The following is a 19,405-nucleotide window of genomic DNA, read 5'->3' as shown; positions in this document are numbered from 1 at the left end:
TGGACCAAGGAGACAGATTCCACACTGTACTGTGCTGTCTGCGAGGCAGTAGACGGGGATGCGTTCAACCCCCGGAACTCCTGCAATAGATGCTGTGAGGGGAAGATTGTAGGTGTTGCACAGGAAGTGCAGGGAGTCCATTTTGCAGACCCAGTGGGAGTGCTTTTGTCAGGAGGTCCTACTTCTAGGCAAATTTAACTTTGCTGGCCATGTATGGTGGTGGTACACACCAGGTGGTAACGTGTTGGGCTCTGAAAGGCACCCGGGAGGAGAAGGCAGGAGTTTAAGGTCATTCAGGGCTACATAGTAAGTTCAAGGCCAGCCTGGGCTATGTAAGATCCTATCTCAAAAAAATAAATAAAAGGAAGGGAAAGGAAGGAAGGAAAGAAGGAAGGAAGGAGGGAGGTGGGTTGGGAGGGAGGGAAAGAGGGAGGAAGAGAAGAACGGAAAAAGGAATGACAAAGTCAATGTGATGGTTAGTTCTGCATGTCAGCTGGCTGAGTCTGGGGTGCCCAGATTATACATCTTTTCTGGTGTATCCAGAAGAAAATTTCCAGATGGCATCAGCATTTGAATCCGTGGCTCAGAGAAGCCAAAAGAGTCCTTCGCCTATAAGTGGCCTCATCCAGTCCACCCAGAGATTGAGAAAAGCCAGCAGGCACTAGAAGCTAGACTCAGCCAATCTTTTCAGCCCGAGAAGAGCAAGAGGTCTGAGGAAGGCAGAACTCATCCCCTTTTCTCCTGCTGTTGAACTAAGGTTTGCACCAGGCTCTCCTCTGAGCCTCGGGCTTTTGTACTCAGATTGGAATCCCACCACAGGCTTTCCTAAGCCCCCAATGTGCTTGCATAACTACCTGTACCTGGCCCTTATGTGCCATCTCTTCCTATGTCCATCCTATTGGCTTTGTTTATCTGGAAGACCTTGATTAACAAGTCAGAAACATGGCTCCAGGGAAGCAGAGTCCTGGACAAAAACCAAGTGGCAGGCAGAGAGATGATGTGGAGCCATTCCTCGGATGGTGAGAGAAGCCAGCACTGCTCAGCACCCAGCTCTGGACCAGATGAAGTGAAGGAGCCACTGGCCTGTGAGAAGCTTTACTACTTCTTCTCTCTCTCTCTCTCTCTCTCTCTCTCTCTCTCTCTCTCTTTCTCTCTCTCTCTGTTTCTTTCCTTCCTTATTCACTTATTCTATTAGCTACTTATCTTGCTGCTGTAACCCAACACCATACAGAAGCAACTGAAGGAAGACTGGGTTATGTTGCCTCGCAGTTTGAGGACGTACAGTCCATCGTGGTGGAGAAGGTGCGACAGCAAGAGTGTGAGGCAGCTGGTCACAGTGTCTGCAGCCAGGAAAGGGAGATGAATTCCAGTGCTTAGCTCTCTGTCTCGTTTTGATTATTCACTGTCAAACCCCAGCCACATCTAGGGTCCATCTTCTCACCTCATTGACTTAATCTAGAAAATTCCTCACAGATGTGCCAAGAGATTTTCTTTTCCAGATCCAGTTAAGTTGACAATTGAGATTAACCATCACTCTTATTGATTCATTTTTGCAGTACTGAGGATGGAGCCCAGAGCCTTACTCATGCTACAAAGTGCTCCACCACTTAGCTACACCCCTCCCAACTCTCTTCCCTTTTTATATTGAGGCAGGTTCTCACTAAGTTATCCAGACTATTATCCTGCCTCAGCTTTCTGAGTACTGGTCCATCAGTTCTAATCTAGTAAATACAGCCTTTGAGAGGCCACCAAAAACTCAGTAAACAAGACAATATGATCGTGCCATGGTTTTATATGTGAATGGCAACAATTTACGATAAATAACATAGGAAAAGTGTGTAGTGCACAGAGGATTCGTGTTTCTGACTAGATTTGTAATGTTGCCACCGTCCCTGGGAGAAAAGCAAAGGCAAATAAACTGACCCAACTACGGAGGACTGTCATTAGCACCATCACTACCAATCCCCACCACCATCCCACCACACACCACCATCACAGTCCCTGCCACCATCACCACCCCACCATTATCACCATCCCCACCACCATCACTGCCCTCATGACCATCACCATCTTCACACCATCACCATCCTCACCACCATCATTGTCCTCACCACCATCACCATCTTCACACCATCACCATCCTCACCACCATCACCATCCTCACCACCATCACCATCATCACCATCTTCACACCATCACCATCTTCACACCATCACCATCTTCACACCATCACCTTCCTCACCACCATCACTATCCTCACCACCATCACCATCCTCACCACCATCACCTTCCTCACCACCATCACCATCCTCACAACCATCACCATCCTCACCACCATCACCATCTTCACACCATCACCATCCTCACCACCATCACCATCATCACCATCTTCACACCATCACCATCTTCACACCATCACCATCCTCACCACCATCACCATCCTCACCACCATCACCTTCCTCACAACCATCACCTTCCTCACCACTGTTACCATCACACTTTTCAGTTGACAGCACACACCTTCTGTTGCATCTCCCAACTCTGATGATTATGTGTCTGTTTTGGGTGATGGTGAGTGGCCTCACAGAGGGCTCAGTCCAAGAGCCACAGTCCCCGAGGTGGCTGAGCATCTCACAGCAAGACCAGCCCCCACTCCCCGCTTAGACCCAAAGGCTTCTTTGCTTCAAATGGGCTGGGGACCAGCCAGCTGCCAATGGTGCTTCCGGCTCAAGTGCTCTGTGCCACTGTCTGTGCACCCGGGGGAAACCTGGCTCTTACTGGGAGCCACAGTGTGGTGTCCCACACACATAGCACTGGCCATGCCAGGACCTGTGTGCATGCAAACATGTGTGTGCATACATGTATGTATGGGCAAGTGTGTACATATGTGTGAAAGCACATGTGAGGGGCCCACAAACATGGACATATGTGGGCACATGTGATGTGTGTACGAATATGTGTGTATGTGCATGTGTGTGCATATGTGAGCACATTTGGGGGTAATACAAGCATATGTATATGTATCGTGTGTGCATATATGAGGGGTGCATGTATGCATTCATGCATGTTAGTTTGTGTCCCCAGGGCTCTGGGCTGGTTTTGTTGTTTTTCCCTGCTATCTTGTCCATTGAATCCCTTGGTAGATACAGTGCTTCCAGAGAGGAGCTCCATGCTGGATCTTGTCACCCACAGAAATTCTGCCTTGTCTTCCCTTCTAGTCCGCTGGTGGCTGGCCTCTGGGTGATGGACCCTTTGTCCTGAGCAGAGGTGAACTGGCCGCAGTGGCTGGCTAGGCCAGTAAGCACCAGGCAGCTTTCTACTGCAGTGGTCTTCATCCAGGGCCTCACTGTACATGAGTGCTGGAGAGGCCTCCCGGCTTCCCCAGCCCGGCTGACAGTAGGTTTACAGTTTATAATCTGGCCTTTGTAAAAGCATTTGTCAGCTGGATCCTTCAGTTTAAGCCGACCACCCAGGCAGAGGGACGGCAGGAAGCGGCCCCGCGTGTGCACCAAGACTCAGCTCTGAGGCTGGCTGCAGAATCACAGAATTCTGTCACAAAGGGGGACTTTTTTGGCATTATCTACTCAGCATCTCAGCCACGAATGCAGCTCTTGTTTACATGAAGTGATTCCTGCACGCTAAATTTGGAAATCCTATGTATTTCTCTAATCCGCCAGGCCTGGGCAGGATAGGGCGCCTCTGAGAAGCCTCGCCACTTCCTTGGCGCAGCTCTGTCTCTAGCCAAACCTCCCAGCATGGCCAGAAAGGCCTGAGCCAAGGACCAGGCTGTGCCCAGCCCATCACTCCTGCTGTCAGCCACAGAGGCGCGTGTCGCCAGGCCGCGGCTTTATTTTAAGTGCGTGTGTGCGATGTGACTCCCTCCGGACCAGCCCAGCCGATGTCTGGTGGAATCTCAGGGCTTCGGTCCACGGCAGTGGGTCCCGGGAGGAGGAGGAGGAGGAGGAGGCAGCTGGGCACAGAAAGCCTCTGCTGATAAGGGGTTCCGGGAGCCAGGCTGGCACGATAGCAGGGAGGAATGTGGGGTAATAAGTCATGCTCACGTTTTATCTGGGCTGCTGAAGACAACTCGGAGGGAGGAAATCACACCATTCCGGGCAACAGATAAAGCAGATCTAGTCAGTGATGGTTCATCACGGAACACGCTCCCCAGCCCTGTCCCGAGCCCCCACCTGGGCAAAATCGTCGGAATTTGGCCGCCAGCCTTCCTGCTGCTGCAGCAATAGCTTATCCTGAGCCTGCTGCCTAGGAGGCTCCAGATCTCGCAGCCCCCACCACACTACCTCCTCCCCAGAGGCCACGCCTGCCCACTCCAGCTTACACCTCGGGTGGTCTGAACTCTCCGTGACATTATCACCTTCAGGAAACTGACGACCAGCTGGCCCATAGGGACACAGACACATAAACACGCCTTGTCTTGCCTAGACCTAAGGATACTTCTTTGCCCGCCCCCCCCCCACACCAAATTCTGCACTTCTCAGGCTCCAGGACCCTCACAGAGACGGGAGGAAAGGACTTCTCATGGGTTTGCAGCAGGTGAGTGACTGTGTCTAGTCTCAAATTGGGATTCAAATCCTGACTCTGGAGGCCCTAGCGCACCCATTCTCTCTCTCTCCCCCTGCCTATTTCTCTCAAATAAAGAAAAAATAATAATAATAAATTATTTTAATGGTGATGGAGCAAGAAATGCATGAAATAAATCTGGAGTGTCTTGTAGTGCCAGAATTAAAAATGTATGCGCATAGAGCCAGGTATGGTGGCACACGCCTTTAGTCCCAGCACTTGGGAGGCAGAAGTAGGAGGATCATCATGAGTTTAAGGCCAGAGACTACATAGTGAATTCCAGATCAGCCTAGGCTAGAGTGAAACCCTACCTCAAAAAATCAAAAAAAAAAAAAATGTATGCACAAGGGTGTACACACCTACACACACAAATGCACAATGATGGAAGTTTCAAAGGATTCATGTAGACCCCACCCTAAGTAGTGCAGCACATGTCTCTCTTTGGGGCCAGGGAGAACATGGCTCAAGGTAATCTCTCAATTGTGAGCTCCAAAAGAAGCCCAAACCCCAGCAGGTAAACTCCAAATCTTGCCACTCCATGTCCGGCCTCTGGGGCTCGTGTCGAAACCATCTGGGCTCCAAAGGACTTGGGCAGCATCTCCTCCGCAGCTCTGATGCCCGCAGAGCACATAGCTTCTCTCTTGGGCTGACACTGCTCAGCTACTACAAATGTCCTCAGCAAATGTCCCGTGGTCCTGACATCTCCAACATCCTGGGCTTTCCATTGCAACTTACAGCTCACCTTCACAGTTTCATGCAGTGGTCTCCTGGGTCCTCTTTTCAAGGAAGGACTCCAACCCTGCCATACACTGCCTGGCCTCGGTAGCTTTCTGGAACTATGGAGCAAGACACCATGATCCTCTCCCTCAATCTTGCATCTTTCATGCTTCCAAGAGCACATGGATGACGCTGTCTGCTGCAGATGCAGCCTGGCTCCCTTCAGCCCTAGTTGTAGATACCTCTGCCTGCCTGCATGGTTGCTTTCAAGAAGAGAACCTCCTTAGAGGTTCTCTCCTTTCAAATGGATCATTTTCCTCACAAGTTAGAGACTCCAGAGGGTGGTGTCTGGCCCTCAGGGCACCTGTTCTATTGTCCCAGTGCAGCACAAGAAGTTAATGGTGATAATGATCTTAATGATTACCTCTTCACCTGCCTGCATGTTCTCCTGTCTTGAGCGTTTTCTCTGTCAAACAACTTAGTCGATTATGATTTCATTCAGCACCACTCCAGTTTCCAGGACATGGGGAAAGTGCAGCCAGGTCCCTGTCTTTGCCAGCACATAACACGAGCTGCCTCTAGCCATGATCCTGACAGAAACCCCAAGGACCTGGCTTCCACTGTCTGTGTTTCTTTTAGCATTCTTGTCTTCCATCAGAATGGCCCACTAAGCTAGTATTCAAGAGCTTTTCCAACCTGAAATTCCAAACTCTTCCACATTCCTCCTATTCGAGTTCCAACAGCCTAGATAGAGGCCACATGGTCAGGTTTGTCACTGGAATGGTCCCATTCTTCCTCAGTACTAATTTTATGTATCAGTTACATCCTCATTGCTGAGATAAAATACCTGGAAAAGCATCACTTTAATGGAGAAAGGCTTTATTTCAGTTTACAATTCCAGGTTACAAGTCCATAGTGGTGGGGAAGACATGGTGGCCAGAGCTTGAAGCAGCTGGTCACATTCAGTCCTCAGTGAGGAAGGAGCGAGTAATAAATGCTGGTGCTCAGCCAGCTCTCTCCTTTGGGTATAGTCTAGGACCCCAGCCCACAAAATGGTGCCACCTACAGTTAAGATTGGTTTTACCACTTCATCTAAGCATCCAGATCATCCCTCACAGACATGCCCGGAGGCTTATTTCCTAAATCCTGTCAAGCTGACAGTCAATATAACCATCACACAGCTGTATCTACCAAGGAGTTACCTCTAAAGCATGCATTAGTGGGAGGGTACCCAGTCCTCTCCCAGTATCCTCTGTACTTCAGAGCTGTCCATGGCAGGATGGCATCTGTGGGGTTCTACCAACCACTCCTACCCCTCACTGGGTGACGGCTTCGCTGGGACAGTGTTCCTCAGTTGCCTGACCCCGAAGCTCATCAATGTCTCAGTGGGTTGGAAGCAGACACCAGGTGTGGGTGGAGAGATATATGAAAGTAGAAGGTAGGAGCCAGCTGGGGTATTTAGAACCCACCTGCCCTGCTGGCATGGCCTCCAGCTGAGCCCCCAGGCTGAGGGAAGTAGCAGCAATAGCAACAGCCATCAGTTAATGACCACTCACTCTCGCTGACCACAGTCATCACCATCCACCTATGCCTGATGCTGTGCATACTCTCTCTGTCTTATGGGCCTTCCATCCAATTCTCCATGACAGACATGACGGCTCCCCCAATGGACAGATAAAGTAATTGAGGCTTAGAGGGATCCATTTCTCAACATGTGACTACATAGTCAAGAGTTGAGACACATCTGACCCAGATCCATGTGAATATGGTTACAACCCTTCTGGCCATAACTGTGGGAGTCTACCCACTTCTGACCTCTGGCACATCTTGCCTTTATTTTTTCTGTGCCCCCCCCCCCCCGCGCACGTGAAATTCAGAGCCTTGCATAAGCTAGACAAGTACTTTACTCCTGAGCTACAACCCCAGCCCTCTTTTTACTGTCTTTTTAAATTTTTTTTGTTCATTTTTTATTTATTTGTTTGAGAGTGACAGACACCGAGAGAAAGGCAGATAAAGAGAAAGAGAGAGAATGAGTGCACCAGGGCCTCCAGCCACTACAAAAGAACTCCAGACGTGCACCCCCCCCCTTTGTGCATCTGGCTTTCGTGGGTCCTGGGGAATTGAGCCTCGAACCGGGGTCCTTAGGCTTCACAGGCAAGCGCTTAACCACTAAGCCATCTCTCCAGCCCTCTTTTTATTTTTTATTTTAGTTTTGGGACAAGGTCTCACTAAGTTGCTCAGGCCTTGATTTTTTTTTAAATTTTTTGTTTATTTTTGTTTATTTATTTAAGAGAGACAAACAGAGAGAGAGAGAGAGAGAATGGGCACACCAGGGCTTCCAGCCACTGCCATCGAACTCCAGACATGTACACCCCCTTGTACACCTGGCTAACATGGGTCCTGGGGAATGGAGCCTCAAACCGGGGTCCTTAGGCTTCACCAGCAAGCGCTTAACCACTAACCCATCTCTCCAGCCTAGACCTTGAATTTTTGATCCTCCTGCCTCAACCTTCAGAGTAGAAGGGTTAAAGGCCCAGATGCTTGATTTCTTTCTTTCTTTCTTTCTTTCTTTTTTTTTTTTTTTCTTTTTGAGGTAGGGTCTTGCTTCTTTAGCCCAAGCAGACCTGGAATTCACTGTGTAGTCTCCAGCTGGTATCTCAAACTCACAGCGCTCTTCCTACCTCTGCCTCCCGAGTGCTGGGATTAAAGGTGCGTAGCACTACACCTGGCTTCCTTTTAGGTTTTTTTTTCTTTTGAGACAGGGTCTCATGTAGCCCAGGCTGGCCTCAAACTATATATATAGTTGAGGGTGACTTTAAACTTCCGATCTGGGTGCTGGGATTACAGGTGTGCATCCCCATGCTCCCTTTATATAATGCTGGGGCTCAAAGCCCGGGCTTTGTGCACAGTAGGCAGGCATTCTGCAAACGGAACAGCATCCCCAGTTCCTTGGCTTCACTGAAAGCATGTCTTTCCCACTTTTCACAATAGCACACATCACCCGTGCACCAGGTTTCCGGGAGGCCCCGATGGCCCTGCTGGAAGGGGTGAGGGGGCCACAGGCAGGGTTGCAATGTCTCATCAGCTTTGCCCTTGCGCCGGGGAGGGGGGGGAGAGGATGCGGGTTGCAAAGGAAAACCTAATTTTGCACAAGATTTCACCAGGACTTTGTCAAGGAATAGCAGCCCCATGTGACCAGTGCCCTGAGGCAGAGCAGGCGGCCATACAGCTAAGTCCTCCAGACCGCATGACCACATTTGAGGGGAAGGTTCCAGGAAGAACAAAGCGCCAGCGGTCCCCAGCCCCAGCCGCACGAGCCAGGCTCAGCTGGTTAGGGTAATTCCAGGACAGACACTGATTAAGCTGCCTTGGTTTTGGCTTTGAACTCACAGAGCTTAAGGCAAAAGGAGAGTGATCTCAGAGCAGCCAGGCCTGGGTCGAGCCCTCAGAGAGGGAGTCAGTCAGAGGCTGGGGCCTGGTTCCCTGGCCCGTCTGTGCCCACTGCCAGTGCCACATGGCAAGGTGGCCATGTGAGGCGGGGGGAGACTCAGGGGTCCGCTGAGGAACCTCAGTTGGAATTCCTGTCCCATATTTCACTGGTTGATGACGGTGTCAGCTCTGTTAGCTGTTACCCCAAAACCCTTAGGAAGTGCCTTTGCAGGACTCCAGGGCTAGAAAAACCAGGTGTCAGCAAGGTAAACCATCCTGTAAGCTTGGGGGAGTCTCTTTCCTCCTTCCCTCCCTCCCTCACCTCCTCCTACTGTCACAGTCCCCAGCTTTCAGTGGCACCCACCACTCCCCATGCCCATCTCTATCTTTATCCAACTCTCCCTGTGCACGCCTGTGTCCCTGAGGCCTTGCATTTTCTCACAAGGACACCAGTCATTGGGCAGAGGTCCATGCTAAGCCAGCATGATCTCATCTTAACCTGTAACATCTGCTAAGACTCTATTTCCAAACAGTTACTAGGGTTCAGGAACGGGACGTGGATGTGTCCATTGGAGGACATGGCTTAGCCAACATTGGTGACTCAACTTCTCCAGGCAAGGCCTCTGCAACATGGGCTCTGATGACCTGAGCTGGCCTAGCTGGAAACTTCTAGAAGAAGTTTAACATGACCATGACTCCCAATGTCCTCACATGAAGAATAAGATTGTTTTCTTCCAGTTGATCGTGGCTATGACCACAATGCTACTGCTTATATCCAAGGCCTTGGCTACCACGGTTGTCACTGCACAGCTTACCTGGTGACTGCTGGACAGACATGAGCTGTGTTTCCTGATCAAAGAAATGAACTTTCTGAGTTAGCTAATGTAGACCTGAGTTTCTCTCTCTCTCCATCCCTCTGTCTGTCTCTCTTTCACACACATGAGTATGTGAAAGGATAGTATATTACTAACTGGAGTCACACACCCTATACAGATATCAAATCATTGTACTATACACCTTGAGTGTATACAATTCTCTGTGTGTGTGTGTACTCGTGCATGAACATGTGTGTGCATGTGGAGGCCAGAGAACAGCCTCAGGCACCATCCACCTTTTTTTTAAAAAAAAGATTTATTTTATTTATTGATTTATTTGATCGAGACAGAGAAAGAGGCAGGGAGAGAGAATGGGCACACCAGGGCCTCCAGACACTGCAAAGAACTCCAGATGCATGCACCTCCTTGTGCATCTGAGTTATGTGGGTCCTGGGAAGTTGAGCCTCAAACCAAAGTCCGTAGGCTTCACAGGCAAGCGCTTAACCACTAAGCCATTTCTCCAGCCCTCATCCACCTTTTATTGAGACAAGGACTCTCAATGGCTCGGAGTTTACCAAGAAGGCTAGACTGTCTAGCTAGCAATCCCCAGGAATCCTCCTGTCTCCACCTCCCTTCTGCTGGGATCACAGGTAAACATCAACACTCCCAAGTTTGTTTGTTTGTTTGTTTTTTCATTTGTTCATTTTTTTTGTTCATTCACATGGGTTCTGGGGACTGAACTCACAACCTCATGTTTATTTGGTAAACACTTTACCCGCTGAACTATCTCCTCAGTCTAGGTGTAACCAACTCTTGCTTTTCAGTTCTACTCAATCAAGCAGGACGCAAGCTTCGCTGAACACATGAATTAAACAGAAACAGTGGGACCTGGCATGGGAGGAAACACTGAGTATCAACAAGGGCAAAAGCCTGGAACACCAGGCCACCATCTAGGCTCTGCTAATCTCAGCAGGATTTATGGACACATGGTGTGGGGGAGGGGGCGGGGGAGGCGGTGCTGACTCCAGGCGTGTTGATGTGGTCACTCCCAGCTCCCCGCCCCACAGGAGCCCCACTCGCCAGCTGTTGAAGAACCTTAAAGGTGTCACTGATAGAGGGCACATCTTCTGCCAGGTGTTCCTTGCCCCACCATGTCTCCACATCACCCTACAAGTCAGGCAGAATTGGTAAGCTCTCCCAAGGGGATATAGGGCTGTGCTAAGTCCCAAAGGCTCAACGTGATGACGCAGGCAGGGACCTGTGGCGGTGATTAAGTCATGAGCGTGGGTCCCACCCGTGTTAGTGATTTTTCTCATTGCTAGGACAAAACATCAGACAGGAGCAACACAGGAGAAGAAAGAATGACTTACTTAGGCTCACAGCTTCGTGGCATGGAGCCTGGTGGCTGGGGCTCCCTCTGAGGTGGCGGGAGCTGCCACCGCTCAGCGGCTCAGGAAGAAGAGATTTCCCATGGAACCAGGCAGAGCCAACAATGACCCCCGCGGCTGGCCCTACATCTGCCAGCAAAGCCCTGTGACAAAACGGCACCATCTGCTGCTGGGGTCCAAGTGCTCAGACACGTGAGCCTGTGGGAGTCATTTCACATTCGAACCACACTAGGGTCATACAAAAGGGGCCCCGAGGACTCCCTGTCCCTGTGCCACCTCCCAGACACCCTGTCAGCCAGGGGCTTAAAGGCTTGCACTGCCCTTCTCCAGAACCAGGAGAGATGGATATAGATGTGTGAGGCATTGAGTGCGTGGCATTTTGCTCTAGCGTTGGCACTAAGTCATGGGGATTGCTAGCAGAATGGGGTCTGCCGTGGCTGGCTGCCTTCCGATCAGAGGGGAAGAGACCCTCTTTTCTCTTCCTCTTCTTATGAAGACACTGGTCCATCTGAACTGGCCTCTGCTACTTGTTCCCACTGGCCCACAGCGGCCATGGTTGTTGTCCCCCTCCAGGCAGCACCCCAGCTCCAAGCCCAAACCCCAGATTTCCCATTACCCATCAAGGTTGTCTCTTCTTCCTGCCCATGGAGGGCAGTAGAGGTAGGAGCCTCTTCCAGCTTTAGGGCAGGCACCTGCCATCATATGCCCCCTCCAGGAGGCTACACTCCAGCTCCCACCGCATCGATGAGCCCCAACAAGGAGCCATGGCACAGCAACAAGACCTAAGGAACTGGATCCCGGAGGACCCCATGGAACCCCAATATCCTGGGCCACTGTCCTCAGGAGCACGTGAGCAAAATGCTGAAGCAATTGCTAGGGTTCTGTGCTTTGGAACTTGACTGTTAAAGCCACTTTGACTTTACCCTTCTCTATCCAGTGTGAAGGGGATTCCAAACTACCACTGGTGTTTTTTGTTTGTTTGTTTATTTGCTTGCTTGCTTGTTTGGTTGAGACACACACACACACACACACACACACACACACACACACACACACACACATATATATATATATATATATATATATATATACATACATATATATATATATACACATACATATATATATTATTTATTTATATATATTTATTTGAGAGAAAAACAGACAGAAAGAGTTTGTGTGTGTGTGTGTGTGTGTGTGTGTGTGTGTGTGTGTGTGAGAGAGAGAGAGAGAGAGAGAGAGAGAGAATGGGTGCACCAGGGCCTCCAGCCAGTGCAAACAAACTCCAGATGTGTGCAACCCCCTTGTGCATCTGGCTTACATGGGGCCCGGAGAGTCAAACTGGGATCCTTTAGCTTTGCAGACAAATGTCTTAACCACTAAGCCATCTCTCCAGCCCCTGTTTGGGCTTTTTTGTTTGTTTGGTTTTGGACTTTTTGGTTTTGTTGTTGCTGTTGTTGTTGGATAAGGCCCTGGAGACAATTAGGGTCAGAATCAGAATGTCACAGTCTGCATCCCATGGAGCTCTGAAGAGAATCTGGAAGTCCCAGGACCAATGGGCTAGTGGGAACGCAAGTCCCCAGGCCATGCTTCCCTGAACTCTGACTCAGTGGGTCTGAGTGAGGTCAGGAACTGAGAGGCTAACAAAACCCCATGACTATGTTAGAGTCAATGACATGGGAATCACCTATAGTTTACCTTTAAAATGGCAAGTTCACATGACTAGACCTAGTAATACAATGACTGAGGGTATGTGGCTTTCTGAAGTAAATAGGTATTAAGGATAAATGTTAAAGAGCCTCCTGTGTTCCTAAAGAGATACATGGGCATAGATTAATGATAGGTATAGATAGATGGTAATTGATAGATGAAAGATGGTAGATATATGACAGATACATACACAGATCACAGATTGATATATGATGGCTGATGAATGATGACAGATGCACGTATACATCAGTACATAGATACATGATTGACAGATGATAGATACATGCATTATGGGTAGGTAGACGATGGCTTGAATGGATGAGGTTAGACAGTCGATATATTCATATATAGAAACATGATGGACAGACAGAGGATAGATAGTGTAGTGGTTTAAATATAGAATGTTCTCCAGAGCCTCATGTGTTTGTGATTATGTCCCAAGACTATAAGCCAAAACACAGACTTTCCTTCCATAAGCTGATGTTGGTTGGTTGTTTTGTCCCAGCAGTATGAAGGTTACTTTAGCAGAAATGTGGAGGGATTTGAAACTTTGGACTGGAGAAGCTCTGTAGTGTTGTAAGCAGAGCTTGACAGGCCTTTCTGGTGGGAGTTTGAAGGACCTAAATGCACAGAGAAGTGTGGTTGTGGGGAGGCCTGGCTTATGAGATTTCACAAAGGAAGAGGGATTTTGTCAAGACTGGGCTAGAGGCAGTATGTGTGTGTGATGTTTGGCTGTGTGTGTATATATATATACATGTATGTGTATATGTATATGTATATGTATATGTATATGTATATGTATATGTATATGTATATGTATATGTATATGTATATGTATATAGTTTGGCACAGAAAGAAATTAAAGTGAATTGAAGATCTCAGATCCTAGGCTTAGAGACATCCTTTGCTTCAGCTGCAATTGTGTAAGAGATGACCACCATCAAGGATGAGCCAGCTGCTCAGCATTAGGCCAATAGGAGTGCTGGTTCTTTTGAAAAAAAGAGGACCTAAATGAAGACTGATGAAGGAGTTTCTTCCTGACCCTCAATTTTTATCTTCCTCTGGATTAACAATTTTGTTTTGTAGCGCAGGCTGACCTGGAACTCAGTATGTAGTCTCACACTAGCCTCAAAGTCATGGTGATCCTCTTACCTCAGCCTCCTGAGTGCTGGGATCACAGGTGTGTGCCACTACACCCAGGTGGATTAACAAATCTTGGCAGCCTCACCCACATGGTACTGGTTTTGGAAGTATGACAAGTGAAACAAAGAAAAGGTCATTGGAGTTGCAACATGGTGATCTGGAGACTGCCCCTAGGTAATGTGGAGCAGGGCTATAGTCCCTGCATGGAGCCATGGGAGGGGACATAGCATGGAACTGTGAAGAAGAACCATGGATTAGAGTGGAGACCCTAGGACTTTGGAGATGCCAGACTACGGAACAGCCACCAAGGAAGGCCACTTGCCCTGGCTGAAGTGGATCTGCCTGGAAAGCTAGCAGCCAAGGCAAGAGAGAGAAAGAGAGTTTCTTGCCCAGAAATTTCATCATGGATCCCAGAATCAAGACATGGAGCTGCAGGGCTTAATGTTTGCCCTGCTGATTTTCTACCTTGTATTGGTTAAGTCTTGCCTTGCTATCCCTTCTTTTTGAAATGGGGATGTTCACTTTGTGCCATTATGTGTTGGAAATATGTAACTTGTGTTTGGATTTTACAGGCTCATAGTTAAAGGCCTGTCTCAGATGAGACTTTGGACTTCAGGCTTTTGAGCAGTGTTGGGAAAGTAAAGACTATGGGGTCTTTTAATGTTGGACCGAATGCACCTTTGCATCCTGAGGTAACCATAAATGAGTCTATGGGGGACAGGATCAGAATATGGTAGTTTGAATGTAAAATGTCCTCTGTACCCTCATACTTAGTCCCCAGCTGGCTGAGCCTTGGAAGGAAGCACCTTACTGGAGGAGGTGTGTCGATGGGAATGAGTCTAGAGATTTATATAGCAGCTGACCCTTGTCAGAACCAGCTCGCTCTTGCTGCTACTGCCTAGCTAATATAACATGATATGATTCCAGCCACTCCTCTACCAGGCCATGATGAAACTTCCCTTTGAAACTGTTTCCTCCCATACACTGCTTTTGGTTGAATGTTTTGTCTCAGCAATGAGAAGGTAAGTGCTACAGACAAACAGACAGACAGATAGAAAGATGATAGATAGGTCGATACTAAATAGATAAATGATAGATTGATAGATAGATTGGTAGATAGATAGATAGATGATAGATAGATAGATAATAGAGAGATAGATAATAGATAGATTGATAGATGATAGATAAATAGATACAAACATACATACATATGTACATGATAGATACATACATACATATATACATATGTACATGATAGATACATACATACATGACAGCTAGCTAGATAGGTAGATAGATGATAAATTAGATAGAAAGACATGGTTTAGAAGCCTCTGGCTACTGTTCTTCCACACAACCTCAGTTGCTCTACATTTTGCCTATCCAAGTTCAGTTTCATCTTCTCCATGCTTCTTGGATAATGTCTTCTGCTCTGATCCTATAATCAATGAAGCCTCACACAGTGGCTCTCCAAGCAGTAAAGCAGACTGCCCTCATCCTCTAGACTACCCACATAACCCAATGTGGTCTGTCCTCCCCCAACACTGGAGCTCCTGAAGATGCTATCCAAAGTCCATGGCCTTATGTCTTCTCATAGGCCACAGTCCCGGAGGAAGGTAAGGGCTGAACCGTACCTGCATCTTTACAGATGAGGATCCTGAGCCCTCAGGACAGAGAGGCCTCCAGGGCATGATGTGGAACCATGGTTCTCAGCTCTTACCAACAGTACATCTGAGGAGTCCCCAGGGAACTTGGAACCTCACAAGGGATGGAGAACAGACAGCAAAAAAGGGCCAGAGTTGTTCCTTCTCTACAACAGAATTTGAGCATGTCTAAATGTTGAGCATCTCCAGTTGACGAAACAAAATTTGTCAATTGACTAGTAACCCCAAGTTACCTGCTCATATTTACAACTCTGAGTGTCCAAATCCTGGGGGTGCTTCTGTGACCTCATCCCACTCCACCGACCACCTTTCATGAAGGAGGACAATTGGTTCAGGGTGAGAGACCAACTAGCCAAGATAGTAGACCTGAAGGACACAGGCAAAAAGGAATCCAGGCATGACAGGCTCCACATCCTCAAGCAATGCAAACTGGTGTTACGGTGGCACCATCCTCATGGCTGCCGTGGAAGCTAAATGCAGTAACACAGGCCTTGAGCAGCAGGTATTGAGGTGACCATCTTCACCAATGACCAAGCCAGACTGTGTCCCCCAGAACCCCTTCACTGCCACTTGCAGCCCAGTGGCTAGGGTCAGTCACATGACTCAATCTTACCCCAGGGAAGCTGAGAAATAGAATCGTCCTCATGCTCACGTGTGGACAAAAGGATCCCTACAGGGGCATGTACATACACCATAACAGGAAGAAAAGAAGAAAGGAAGGAAGGAAGGAAGGGAGGGAGGGAGGGAGGAAGAAAAGAAGGAAGGAAGGAAGGAAGTTCCTTCAGCTCTCCCCCACTGGTTCACTCACCCCATAATCAAACAGGGCTCCACCAACTCAGATTTATGTCCTGTCCCTGGAGCTCATGGACAGCTTTCAGAAACCTCCGCCCCTGTGCAGGACAGAGCTGAGGGGATGGGGCGCCCTCCCACTGGGCCAGGAGCTCAAGTGTGTTCCAACTGCCGCCCAGGGGTCTGGCTCACTTCATTACTGTGTTATCACTCCATGGCATGTCAGCAAATTCTTGGGAAAACATGATTAAGAAAGGTGGAGGGCCACATTTTCTCCCTCCTGTGCTGTAACTGGGAATGATAGCCCAATTCCATCCAGGCCCATTTCCTCAGGAACTCAGGAATGACAGGTGCAATAGGAATCAGGCCTCTCAGGTGGCCCTGGCCCTGTCGTCCACAGGCTCTGGTAGCCTGGGAAGATGGCTTGGATATTCTGAGGCTCAGGAAGGGCTTCCTCTTGGCACACCAGGAGCCAAGAATCAAGGCCGATTAAAGGGTCCAGGCTGGTCACACATGGAGCTCTCAGAACCCTTGTGGGACCCTGGGACCCTGTGCACAGCCCATTCTGCCTTCATGCCCTTCCTCCCTCCCTGCCTGTCCAGTCTATGTCCGTCAAGGCTTGGCTTAAAGCCCCTCCTTGAGGAAGCCACCCACCCTGTCCTCAGCTCCTCCCCAGCCTGCTGTGGATACAAGCATGTCAGGTATGGCAGCTCTCTCTACCCCTCAGCCATCTCCTCTGGGTCCTGTGCTACTAATGGACCCCTTAAGCTTCAGGGTCTCCATCCCTTCCTGTCACCACACTGTGCCCCACCCCCCGAGCATGAAGGGGTGAAGGCTATCTCCTGCCAGCCCAGGGTTCAGGCTCACATTGGTGGAACAGCACAGGGACGAGAACAGCTGGCAAAGACAGCATGTAGCTGGACTATCCTCCAGTACCCCTGCCACGCCATGAGCAGGACATGTCCTTTGGTCCCAGGAAGGGTGAGAGTAGCCACACTCAGAGCCATCTGCCCACGAGCTGCACTGTCCAGTCCAGCCCCAAACCACCAGGAGGAAAGCTTGCTGCTGAAGCTCCTAAATTGAGGATGGTTTGTTACTGTCTCGCTCTGCTCAAGCTGCTATAGCAAAATACCACACACTGAGCGGCTTATAATGACAGAAAAGGATTGTCATACTTCTGGAGAGCAGGACAGCCCTAGAAGATTCCATGTCCAGTGAGGAAGCACTTCCTAGAACCCAGATCATGTCTTCTGGCTGTGTCATCACATGCTCAGGTGAGGCTCTCTCTTGAAACTCCTTCGTAAGGGTGCCAATCTCTTCTGTCAGGGGAGACCTCCCCAGGGAGGTGACCATACAGCTGAAAGATGAGAGAGTGCTGGATCTGAGGCAGTGTGGGGAAGCACATTTCAGCCAGAGGGAGAGGCAGGTCCAAAGGCCCTGAGGCCAAAGGAGCAGAACAGATAAGGAGCTAACAGGGGACAGAGGTCACCTAGAGCACAGTGCGCAAGGAGCAGAGCTCAGTGCCATGAGGCCCTCCACGGCTGTCCCATGAGGAACGGTGAGAGGAGTGAGCGGGGATCATGAAGAACTGTCTCAGACAACGGAAGACTCTGCTGGGGTTCAAGCAGGGCGTCACCATTGGACTCTGTGGGCTTTTTAGGGAAGCAGCAGAGAGTAGGTGTATCAATTACTTTTTTAATTGTTGTGGCAAATTATCTGGCAAAAGCACCAAAAGGAAGGAGGGATGGGAAGGGAAGGGAAGAGAAGGGAAGGAAAGGAGGGAGGGAGGGAGGGAGAGAAGAAGGAAGGAAGGAAGGGAGGGAGGGAGGAAGGGAGGGAGGGAGGGAGGAAGGAAGGAAGGAAGGAAAGAAGGAAGGAAGGAAGGAAGGAAGGAAGGAAGGAAGGTGGAAAGGGAGGGAGGGAGGGAGAAAGGGAAGAAATATACTGGCTTACGGTTTGAGAATGCACTCCATCGTGGTGGGGAAGGCATGGCGGTAGGAGCTTGAGGGAACTGGTCACGTTGCGTCCACAGACAGGAAGAAGGGAGAGATCAATGCTGGAGCTCAGCTTGCTTCCTCCTTTTTATTTAGTCTGGGGCCTCCATCCATAGAACAGTGCCTCTCACAGTGAGAGTGGATCTTCCATCCTTATCTAAACCTTTCTGGAAATACCCTCATAGACATACCTAGAGGTGTGTCTCCATGGCTCCAGGATGCAGAAAAGTGTGTGGGATGCGCCAGGTGGGGAAATAGGTGCTCCAGGTGACTGGGGAGGCTTGCCCTCGGCACCAGGGGTGACCCCCTTTCTTGACACATCCACTTGTTCATGGAAGGTGAGCACCTCAGAGGCTACTAAAAAGGTGTTGGGGCACATGAACACCTTGAATCCCAGGTCTTGGGAAGTAGAGGTAAGAGAATCACCATGAGTTTGAGGCCAGCCTGAGCTACAGAGTGAGTTCCAGGTCAGCCTGGGCTACAGTGAGACCCTCTTGCAAAAAAAAAGGGGGGGGGATCAAATAAGATATATACACAGTCAGTGAGCATGTGATAAGATGGTAAACCCCATCAACCATGAGGGAAATGCAAATGACACCACAGTGAGGTGGCACTTGACACCTACTAGGCTGGCTAAAATGTAAAAGACAAAAAATCCTAAGTGTTGACAAGATGGAGAGCAATTCCTATCCTCATACATGGCTGAGAGAGAGAAAATTCTGTAGCCACTCTGGAAAATATTGGCAGGCCCTCAAAAGGTTACTATATACAAATAAAAATTAGGGGGTGGGCTGGAGAGATGGCTTAGCAGTTAAGCACTTGCCTATGAAGCCTAAGGACCCCAGTTTGAGGCTCAGTTCCCCAGGCCCCACGTTAGCCAGATGCACAAGGGGGTGCATGCATCTGGAGTTCGTTTGCAGAGGCTGGAAGTCCTGGCGCGCCCATTCTCTCTCTCTCCCTCTATCTGTCTCTCTCTCTGTGTCTGTCGCTCTCAAATAAATTAAAAAATAAATAAATAAAAAATTGGGGGGTGACTAGAGAGATGGCTCAGTAGTTAAGGTGATTGCCTGTGAAGGCTAGTGCCTGGGTTTGATTCCCCAGTACCCATGTAAAGCCAGATGCACAAATAAAAAATTGAGGCTACAGAGATGGCTCAGCAGTTAAAGGTACTTCTT

Source organism: Jaculus jaculus, chromosome 1 (genome assembly GCF_020740685.1).
Source record: "Jaculus jaculus isolate mJacJac1 chromosome 1, mJacJac1.mat.Y.cur, whole genome shotgun sequence".
Lineage (NCBI taxonomy): Eukaryota > Metazoa > Chordata > Mammalia > Rodentia > Dipodidae > Jaculus > Jaculus jaculus.
The sequence above is the reverse complement of the archived record's forward strand: the minus strand, read 5'-3'. Positions refer to the sequence as shown.